The 8,966-nt window shown below is 39.0% G+C and overlaps 1 pseudogene; it reads right to left on the reverse strand.

Moving 5' to 3' along the window:
- Positions 1-4,326: 4,326 nt before the first annotated feature.
- On the reverse strand, positions 4,327-7,482 carry LOC118616770 (annotated as a pseudogene).
- Positions 7,483-8,966: the final 1,484 nt, after the last annotated feature.

Genomic DNA, 8,966 nt, shown 5'->3' on the forward strand with positions numbered 1-8,966 from the left:
ATTTACTTTATCTTCTGTTTAATTATCTTATTCTTTCATTTGGGATTTGTTTTTTTGTTTCACCATTTTGGCTGTCTCAGTGGGTTTTTGAATTTGAATTTTCCCTGTGGGTGTTGGTGTTCCTCCTGGTGTGGATTTCTCTACTGGATTTGAATGAGTGTGGCAGAACTCACCTTAAATACCACTGTCAAGCTTTACTTTCCTGGGTAGATTTGCAAGCCCAGAAAAGGTTCAGTTATCCTCTAACTTTTTACCTGAAGGCTATTAGTCTCAGTTACTCCATGAGCCTTGGGTTGAAGCCCTCAGCTGAATGAAAAAATTCCTCAGGGGTTCAGGGTAAGAGGATTTCCAGTGGGTCGGGCAGATGCTTGCTGGATGTCAATGAGCCTCAAATTGAATTTTTCTCACTTGTCTGGGTCGCGTTAAATTTTTGAGGGAAGGTTGTTGCTTCTTCCTGGGGCTCTGGGAAGGGGCTCTTTGAGTAAGATGTCTTCTGTTTTGTGAGGGAGCGACTGAGAAAAAACTCCCATGGCCGTCCCAGCTCTCCAAGCTCCTGAGTCTCTCCGCAAGTTCCAGTCCAGTCTGCCCTCCCTCTGCTGGAGCCCAAGATCAATGGCTATAGCTAATTTAGTGCTCTGTGCTGTGGAGCCAGCTTGGAATTTTAATCCTAGGGAGCTGCTCACAGCTTAAACAGCTGCAGTCTGTGTACTCCCAGCCCACCCTCTCATGCCTCTGTAGTTCCTACCAGGCTTGATTTCATGTCCTCTTTCTTACCATGGTTATATGGGTCCTCTCCGGCTGTTTTCCTACTGTTTTTTCCTGACAATTTGTCTTTATTTATTTATTTATTTTTGTAATTCCAGTTTGGTACTGGAGATGGTCTGTGTTGGTTCCATTCACACTGCTGCCATTTTGGAATCTCTGTAACATGATATATTTTGAAATAAAAATATTCTGAAAAATAGTTTGATATATGAAGTATTTAAAAGTGATATTATTTAATTTTTAAAATTACGTTCATCTATTTTAATAATTTTGTTTTTAACCAGAAAAAAAAACTGAGACAAAGAAAAATAAAATCCATTCACAGGAAATTTCCAAGTCTAGAAATGTAAATTGATTTACTTTTAAATATTTTACTTGAAAAATGTAAATAATGTAGGTTGTCATTGTGAGGAGGAAGCATTTTAGGATAGTTCAGATACTGTGACTCTTCTCCAGTTTGTGGTATTCTTTGTAGGCATTGAGTGTTAATTGCTTTTTCAAGTCATCAATTATATCCTGCTTTGTGATTTTGTCCCATGCATCAGGAATATCACCTCTACCTATAATCTTTTTCTGATATTTTTCTTCTAGGTTTGACCTGAAATGACAGACAAACTGTTTCCAGTATGGCTGGATATAGATATTATCTCAAGTAATCCTCATACCTCTATGAGCTGGCATCATTTTATAGAGAAAAAAAATTGAAGGAGAGATAGATTGAATAACCCATCTGAGGTCATACAGCTAGTACATGATGGAGTCTCTGCTTGAAACGAATCAGTCTAATTTTTAACAAAACCAATCAGTCTAACTTTCAAGTTCATGTTCTTCACCACAACCATAAGCTGGCATGTCCTAACTTACAACACTTGATGTATATCTATTCCTGTATTTCTTCACTTTAAATTACTTTTCTCTTCTTGCTTTCTGCTTTAAAAATTAAAAGAAAATGTTTTTCTTTTTTTTTTTCATTCTTATTGAATTTACAGAGAGGAAGAGAGAGGAAGAGAGAAAGAAACATCATGAGAGAAAACATCAATTGGCCATCTCCTGCATGCCCCGCAATGTCGATTTGGCACACAACCTGGACATGTGTCCTGACTGGGAATCAACCAGCAACCTCTTGGTGCATGGGTCTACGCTCATCTACTGAGCCACATCAGTAAGGATTGCTTCCTTCATCTTAATTTTTACTGGGATTACTTTTTAAAATTACTTGTATGTGAATCTATGTCTTAAGCCTGCTCCTGAGGTGCCTAAGCCATATTATCTTCCATACTGCTACAAAATTGTGACACTGACACTCTATGTCTTCTATTGATTAATTAGTGTTTGCAATAGGTGTAACTACTGAAGAAGTACCAAAGGACATCAATATTTTTACGTGCATTTTGAGCTATAAGTTAAAATCGCATTTATTTTGTTCTCAACTGTGATATCCCAAAATGTCCTTGTTGAATATTCCTGCCAGTGAAGCCCAGATGATGTTTCCAAAATGTCCTTATTGAATATTCCTGCCAGTGAAGCCCAGATGAGACTATCTCAGCCTATCAAGTGGTTCTAATTAAAATGTTACCCAAAAGAAAAGGAGAAGGCACTTGAGAGAGGCAGTATAACATTATAATAACTTAGAGTATACTTACTCAGTATATGACACTAAATGTTTCCATATAGCAATTCATTTATTTTTCCAACAATAGCATGAGAAATGTACTATTTTACAGATGGGGCACTTCAGGAAAGAGAGGTTAAATTACATGCCCAAGGTCTTATAGGCGCTACTACTACTACTGCAAAGAGAGCAGATTAATAATTATGGCAGTGCCAGTGATAGTACACACGTTCCTTCTCTGCCTTGTCCATGTATGCAGCACAGCACTACCATGAAAAGCTGAATGGCTTTCTGAGACCTTGGAGAAGGGCTAGAATGATTAATGAGGATTATGATTTGAGAAAGTGGGAAAACATGGTATGTTTCATAAGTGTTTTCTCATAATCTAGTGGAAGAGCATGCCAAAACTTAAGGGGATCATCATTAGGCACACCCTGTTGTAGTCAGCTCAAGCTGTCATAACATAATACTGCAGATCATCTAAGATCAAGATGCTGGCTGATTCAGTTTCTGCTGAAGTTTCTTCTCCTAGCATATAGATGGCTACCTTCTTGCTGTGTGCTCACATGGCCTTCCTTTGGTTTATGCATGTGGAGAGAGATATCTCTCTGGTGTCTCTTTTTATAACGGCACTGATCCCATTATGAGGGCCCCACCCTCCTAAACTCATCTAACCCTGATTACCAACAAAGCCCGTGTTTCTAAATCATACTGGGAATTAGGGATTCACAATATGGATATTGGGGGGGGGACACAAACATTTAGTCTATAAAACAACACATTCCCTAGACTTGCTCATAATTTTACCCTCTGGGAGAAAGAGAGAGAGACAGGGAAAGACCTACTTCAAAACTCAGTATAGGCAGACCACGTCTAGTGTCACCATGGCAGCTAAGGCTACCCCGAACTAATTGCAGCTGTTGCGTCTAGTGAAATTACACCAGAAGGAGGAAGGATTACTAAATGAGATCACAATGAAAACAATATAACAAGACTGGTTTCTGAAGGAGAAGAACCTGAGGTATGAATGGATAACCTTGATTTAAGCCACTTTCTGTTTTGTGTTATACTGACAACACAATATAAATTTATTATTTTAAACCTTTCAATGTCTGGATTCTGTGAAGTTAATTTCCCACTAAAGGGGAATGCTGTAAAGAGGCATTGTACCTGCCATCTTTGTAGGTCAATCATGTCTATCTTGGATAAAAGATAAAAACATTTCTTTGAAGACAAAATAAAGGTGTTTTGGTTTAACAACCACAACAAAAATATTCAGTGCAATTTCATCTTCATCTTCATTGAAGAAACTTACATGTTATTCATGTGGTTTTATCTTGCCTTGGAATCCATCACCCTCTAAGCCCCATTTCTAAAGGCCTTGTGATTTCATTTCCCACTGCACTTGGGATCTTTTACTTAACTTACTCTAGAAATGCCCCAAACCCATTGATGTGGCAACCCCAATTCCTATGTTTCTATGTCCCCTACTTTCAATGATTTTTTAGAATCCCAATACATTGATTATGTGAACCTTGTTTCTACTGACCCTGAAAACTGGCTACCTCTAATCCTGTGACCTACACCTGACCCCAGTGTCTCCTACTTTTGATCATGTGATTCTCTTTCCTACTCCATTTCTCCCACTGCCCTGGTGTTGAGAGCTTCTCCCTTAGTGATAATCCAATGTCACTGCAATCACCTTCGTCTTGACCCATCCTTGATGGCAGCTTTACTCTCTCCACAACAATCACAGAAAACCCAATTCATACATACCCTTTTCTCTATTTCGATTGATTTCTTGCCAGTTTAAAAAAAAATTCTGTTCAGCACAGCAGCACAGCTTCTGAATCTCATGTCATTCGTGTGTATGTGTGGGAAGAAAAGGCATTTATTATGTAGCTATAAATTAGAGGTAGTGGGAAGAGTAGGTGGGAGGAGCCAATTGGTCACATTTTGGGTCTCTGCTCTTTCTCTTTGTCCTCTGGGGCCTAGATTTTAACCTCCTCCTTGAGGTCCTCCTTTGCTGGGAGCACTTTCAACTGAAGGCAGGAAGAGCTGCCCACAGATTTATTGTTCATCTTGAGTAAGTGCTCCTCGTACTTTTGGATCTCAGGGTTCGACTTGGAGACATTAAAAATCTGCTATGCCTCTTGGAGACTGAGTCCAGAGAGGTTTTAGGTGGCTGCAGACTGTTGGTGGGCATGTCCTGGGGCATCAGTTGCTGCACAGCTGGCTACCAACTTTTGCTGCAGGAACCAACAATGGTCCTGCTTACCACCTGTGCCCCCATCACAATGGTCTGGGCCAGGTACTTGGCTGATCCTTACAGAAAAATCCCCCAAGGCACCACCACATGACAAGTTTCCACCTCAAGATCATGTGGTTCCATGCACAACAGAGGCAAGCTGGGAGTCTCATTAAGTGTGTGTGACCAGAGCTTTGGAGAGGCATTGGATGGAAACCCAGGAATGAGTTGGGGATATATTGTGACCATTGTGTTTCAGGGGCACAGGCTCCAGCCTGAATCCTGTTAAATACTCTGCTTTAATATCTCAAGAATTTATCAAACATTTTTATTTAAGAACAACAATTTGGGGTTGAAAACAAAGTTAATATATGATATATGATACTTCTTAAAGGCCATTCTAGATTCATTGCACAAATAACAAGAGTATTCGGCAAGTGTTAATTGAACATTGCAGTTTTCAGGAATGCTGTCATGTGAGGGACAGGCACCATGCTACACAGGGGTTCTGTATCTGTCACAATGTGAATATGACCACATTAGGAGGTCCTTCCAACTCTTACTGAGACTATTTTTTCAGAGAACAAAAGGGAAACTATACTGTTCAAGAACACTTATTTCCTTTAGAATTATCCCATTTTTTTGTTCCAGAATTTCTTCTGGAGACATGGGTCATTTGACCTCAAACTGAGAGTATGCTAGAAGCTCTTCGGATGTCGAAAGCAGGATCAGTGCTCTCTCCCAGCTCTGAAGATGCACGTTTTTTTACTGGTGTTTATATCTGTTTACACTGGCTGTGGAGGGATGGAGAGTGTAACAGTAAATGGAAGACATGGGTGCTCTTATGTCTAACATGAAGACATTTTCTTTGTATCAAGATTCCATTACATTCTTAGCTGAGAGAACCTACCATAAGTCACTGTTTCAGTAGGTGCAGGTTTGCAGAATGGTGATTTTTTTTCCCTCTCAGGTTCTTAGATAGCTTCAGAGAGTTTTCCATTTTTGTTCTGATCATGATCCTATGGCTCATACAGTGTGAAAGTCATAGGGGTGTCTATTTTGTAGATAAAGATTTGTTTACATTTAATACATAAAAAGAGTATCTTATTGAAATGATCAGAACCTAAAAAGTATATATTCTTTGATACTTTGTTCTTGATGACATAGTTTTTAAAATCATTAGTGGCATAATCAAATCTGACCTTGTTAATAGTCTTGATTAATGTGGTCCTTTTTACCTGCTCATAGACCTTGTTCCAACAGCCAGTTCTTCTTAAGCCTGTAAAAATACCAGCATTGAAATACCGGACCTCTGATGAAACTATTTTATTTAAGCGTGTACAGGGAACCGCCAAGATGCAAGGGAAGATGAGGGTAACCGTTACATGAGAAAAACTGTAATTCAGTTTCTATTTTTTTTTATGTGTTTTTTTATTGATTTTTTTTTCAGAGAGAGAAACATTGATGTGAGAGAGATACATCAATCGACTGCCTCCTGTATGCCTCCTACTGGGGATCGAGCCCTAAACGTGGGCATGTGCCCTGATTCGGAATTGAACAGGGACCCCTCAGTCCATGGGACAACACTCAGTCCACTAAGCCACACAGGGTGGGCCAATTTCTCTGTTCTATATTTGCTTGATAATGTTTCCTGAATGATACGGGTTCTAACTTGACTAAGTCTGTGTTTTCATTTCCTAGAACAGAATAAACCTAAATATCACTATGCTGAGGAATCATCTTTTCATGAATATGTTTCCATTCAAGGGTTAGTAACTTCTCCAAATATCAGAGGTGTAAAAAAGCACTGAAAAAAAGGCAATATGTAGGTTCCAATCAAGAACTGTACAGTGGTTTGAAATGTTCACACAGTTAATCTGTAGAAATTTGTAGCTGTACATAATTATTTTAATTTTCCTCTATTAAAACAACTTTCTCTGAGACTTTATATAATTTCTATTTCAAAATAAAAAGCATTGTGAGTAATAGCTTAAAATATGACATAGGTTTTTAAAATGGATATTATTTGATTTTTATTGTGTGTTCATATATTTTAACAATTTGTTTTTTAACCAGAAGGAATAGAAATAAAGAAAAAGGGAGTTCTTTCAATAAAAAATATTCAGCTCTTGAAATGTTAATTGATTTATATTTAACTGTTTTGTTAGAAAAATGGAAATAATAAGGATACTCTTTGTGACAAGAAGGTATTTTAGGATTGTTCAGGTACTGTGACTATTGTCCAGATTCTGGTAACTCTTTTGTGCCCATTGAGTATTATTGCTTTTTCAAGTCATCAAGCACATCCTGCTTTCTGATATTTTTCCATGCAGCAGGGATTTCACCTCTACCTATAAATTTTTTCTGATATTTGTCTTCTAGGTTTTTCCTGAAGTGACAGACAAACCATTTCCAGTATGGCTGGGCAGATGCGTCTGGGGTGATGCTCCATGTGGCATATTCCCCTCCTGCCAGTCGATAGTTCTTGTAGGGGAATTTGCGGTCATTGCTCAAAATAAAAGAACAATCACTTGCTACTGAACTAGTGCAGTAGTCAATGATTAATTGGTCTACATTAATCCATACCCCTCCCCTGAGAGCATCAGGACGATGGAAAGGAACACTGTGGTCTCGCCATGATTAGGGATTGTGTTTGTACAAATTGCTCCACAGAAGGGACACTGTTTCCAGCAGCCACAGAGACATTCAGAAAGCATTTTCTGAATTTCAGGAACGATTCCTTCTAAAAAATATTCAAACACTCCTGTTCTACTTTGTTCATTTTGGGATCAAAAGCTTTACTCATGGCTTCTTTGAGAAACTCAATATCTTTCATCTCCTGGTGTTCAATGCTCATCAAGTCTTTTTGTGGGAAGATCAAGTTACTCCCCAGGTGATCACAGAATAAATCCAACCACCCAACACAGTGCTGCTTTTACCTTTAGCTATTGCTGTGGATTCACGGATAGCTGTGAGGATCACATTCCTGATGTCATATAAACTTATTTTTTTAGTCTTCAGTTTCTCACGTCTTCCTTTTGAACAATATCTTTCAATAAGGTTTTGAATGTAATACGTAAAAAAAGATTCTGGATTATGAAGATACACCCAGTATTCATCAAAATTTTCTTTTTCTGCCAGAGAGATAAGAATGTGATTCTCCAGGTTAGGCCTGTTTCCACTGAATGCTGGACAGGTAGCTCGTATGTCCCCTGTAATTTGAGGGAACATTTTTTATTTTTTTATTTTTGTAATCCTCACTCGAGGACATTTTTTCATTTTTTGTTCAGATAGAGCGGGAGGGAGAGAGAGGAAGAGAGAGAGAGAGAAACATCGACATGAAAGGTACACATCGAGTGGCTGCCACCCGCATGACCCAACCAGGGCCGGGGACAAACTGCAACCGAGGTACATGCCCTTAGCGGGAACCGAACCCAGGTCTCTCTGGATCGCAGGCCGACACTCTAACCGCTGAGCCAAACTGGCCAGGGCAACATTTTTTTTCTATTAATTTATTTATTTAATTTTATTTTTATTAAAGATGTTTCTCCTTTTGTACCCCATTGATCCCCTCCTTCCCATCCCCCCCCATCCCCGGCTTTCTTGTCCATATCCATTGGTTATGCGTACTGCATATAAGTTCTGTGCTTTATCTCTTCCTTCCCCACACCATCCCCTCTTCTGAGGATTGTAAGTCTGTACCCTACTTCCATGTCTCTGGGTCTACCCTATTCCTAAGACTATTATGATCATTATATTTCACAAATAAGTGAGATTGTGTGGTATTTGTCCTTTTCATCTTGGCTTGCTTCACTCAGGATAATACTTTCCAAGTCCCTCCATGTCGTCTCTAAGGATAAGAGATCTTTCTTTCTTACAGCTGCATAGTACTCCATTGTGTGTATGTACCACAACTTTTTTATCCATTCGTCTACTTTTGGACACTTGGGCTGTTTCCAGATCTTAGCTATTGTACATAGTGCTGTTATGAACATGGGGGTACATATATTCTTTCTGATTGGTGTTTCAGGCTTCTTAGGGTATTTCCTAGAAGTGCGATCATTGGGTCAAATGGAAGTTCAATTTTTAATTTTTTTGAGGTAACACTATAGTGTTTTCCATAGTGGCTGCACCAGTCTGCATTCCCGCCAGCAGTGTACTAGAGTCCCCTTTTCTCCACATCCTTGCCAACACTTGTTGTTTGATGCTTTGTTGATGACGGGTGTGAGTGGATACTTCATTGTTGTTTTAACTTGCATCTCTCTGATGATTAGTGATGTTGAGCATTTCTTCACATGTCTCTTAGCCATTTGTAAGTCCTGTTTGGAGAGGTGTCTATTC

The sequence above is a fragment of the Molossus molossus genome, unplaced genomic scaffold, assembly GCF_014108415.1.
Source record: "Molossus molossus isolate mMolMol1 unplaced genomic scaffold, mMolMol1.p scaffold_m16_p_41, whole genome shotgun sequence".
Classification (NCBI taxonomy): Eukaryota; Metazoa; Chordata; class Mammalia; order Chiroptera; family Molossidae; genus Molossus; species Molossus molossus.